This window comes from Penaeus monodon, chromosome 35, assembly GCF_015228065.2.
Source record: "Penaeus monodon isolate SGIC_2016 chromosome 35, NSTDA_Pmon_1, whole genome shotgun sequence".
In the NCBI taxonomy this organism is placed as follows: domain Eukaryota; kingdom Metazoa; phylum Arthropoda; class Malacostraca; order Decapoda; family Penaeidae; genus Penaeus; species Penaeus monodon.
The window spans coordinates 11,041,947-11,044,446 of NC_051420.1; positions in this window are offsets into that span (position 1 = coordinate 11,041,947).

Below are 2,500 nucleotides of genomic sequence, written 5' to 3' on the forward strand. Positions count from 1 at the left end.
ATTTTGTTTATGTCATTAGTTACTATTTATTATAATATATATATATTTATATAATATATATATCTTATATATATTAAATATATTATATATATAAATATATACATTATATCTTTATATTTATATATATATATATATTTTTATATAGTATATATATTATTATTTATTATTTATATTATATATTAGTGTTGTGGGTGTGTGGTGGTTGTGTGTGTTTTGGTATTTTGTGTTGGTGTTGTAGTGTGTGTGTGTGTGTGTGTGTGGTTGTGTGTGTTTTTGTGTGTGTGTGTGTATTATGTGTTATATATATATATATTATATAATTTTAATATTATATATATTATATATTATATAGTTTTATTTATATATATGTGTGTGTGTGTGTGTGTGTGTGTGATGTGTGTGTGTGTGTGTGTGTTGTTATCTATAAAAATATTTTATCTAATATAAAATTAAATACTATATATATACTATATATATATATTATTATATATATACACATATATCTGTGAGTGTGTGTGTGTTTGTGTGTGGTGTGTCTGTGTGTTGTGGTGTGTGTGTGTGTGTGTGTGTGGTGTGTTGGTGGTGTGTTGGGTGTGCGTGTTGTGTGTGTGTGCGTGTGTGTGTGTGTGTGTTGGGTGTGTGTGTGTGGTGGTGTGTGTGGGGGTGTTGTGGGTGTGTGTGTGTTGTGTGGTGTGTGGGGTGTGTGTGTGTGATATATATAAAGATATATATAATTATATATTATATATTATTATATATATATATTATTGTATTATGTGTGTGTGTGTGTGCGCATGTGTGTGTGTGTGTGTGTGGGGGTGTTGTGTGTGTGTGTGTGTGTGTGTGTGTGTGTGTGTGCACATGCATATACAATTCATATACGTATACACGCATACACACATAGAAAGAATAATCCTTTGTGATAATTACAATAAATTATAAATAAATTCTGCAATTGCCAACTAGGATTTTATAAGGAAAAGCGTTACTACCTTCCTTTTGGGCTTAATATTGCAAAAAAAATTTATGTCCACACAGCGATCATCATTGCCTGCATCCACTCCTGTTTTTATCACAAATACAATCTCGGGTTTACAAAAAAATAATGATCAATGAGGCTTTATAACTTATGGTATTTTGCACATAAGCTTTATCATTTATCATTTCTAATTTACATTTTGAAGTATCATATTATATTTTCTCATGTATTTACCACCCTATAAAAAAAAAATCATTTAAATTTTATTTTAAAATCTATGCATCGCTTACCGCATGTAATTAATTCTTTTTCCCTGCAAATTTTACTCGTCTTTATTGTAAAAAGATATAAAACGTTATAACACAGTTTCCAAAGGTAATTAGCTGTTGCCCTGAATTTATATTAATTACGGAAAGACACTAAATACGGAACAGGAATATATGGGTCAAATGTTTCGTTAAGTTGGATGCCTTTAATAAACTATGCTTTCCAGATGATCGACCCTCAAAAAAAAAATGTCTTTAAACAATTAGATATTTGATACTGGATATTAGCTATGTAAAAAATAGGTTTAAAGTAAATTATACAAAGGATTGAAGGTGTGACAAATATGCATCGTAAGAAAAGGGTTTTTTTTTTTTACAGGAGAGAGGAATAATAATGAAAATTAAGGAAGAGAAATAGCTGCCTGAAATATGAGAAAAAGGAAGAGGAAAAATTGCTAAAAATTAGGAACGGGAAGAGGAAAACAGCTGATAACTACAAAGCGATCACTCTGATGAACCTAAACATGCTAAAATCAGCATTATTGAAAAATAAAGACAAACACCACCCGTTCCATTCATTCATGAAGAAAAACGACAAGAAAACGACAGAAATCAAGAGATGGAAAGTAAGTAAGAGGAATTAATTAGTAAGCAAGTAAGCAAAATTAAGATAATAACATAATTGAGGAAATGCATATATGAGAGAAGAAATCCAGTGGAGACGAAGAAAAGTGGGAAGGATAAGAGGAGGAGGAGGAACAAAAGGAAACAAATGAGGGAAAAAATGAGGTACGGAGAAAATTAGAAGAAATTAATAATGAAAATAAGATAAACATAGAGGTAATAAAGAGGATAAAAAAAAATAATAATAGAAATAAAACAACATAGGATAGAATAAAAATATAATAAAGATAAGATAAAAATAGAAATAAAAAAAGAAGGAAAAAAATAAAAAAGGATGGATGCAAAAAGGAAGTGAATAAGGGAAAAATGAGAATATAAAGGAAAATAAAAAGAGGAGCATTAGTAGATAAAAAAAGGGAAAATATAAAGGGGCAAAAAGGAAAAAAAAAAGACTAAGAGGCAGGAAATAATGAGGGAAAAAGGCTGAGGAGAGAAAGATAAAAAAAAAAAGAGATTGAAGGATTAACGTAGAAAATAAAAGAAAATATCGGTCCAAAAAGAGCTAAAAGGCGTTGGGGTTTTGTATTGATTAAAAGAAAAAAAAAAAAACGGTTGCCTTGTAACGAGGTGC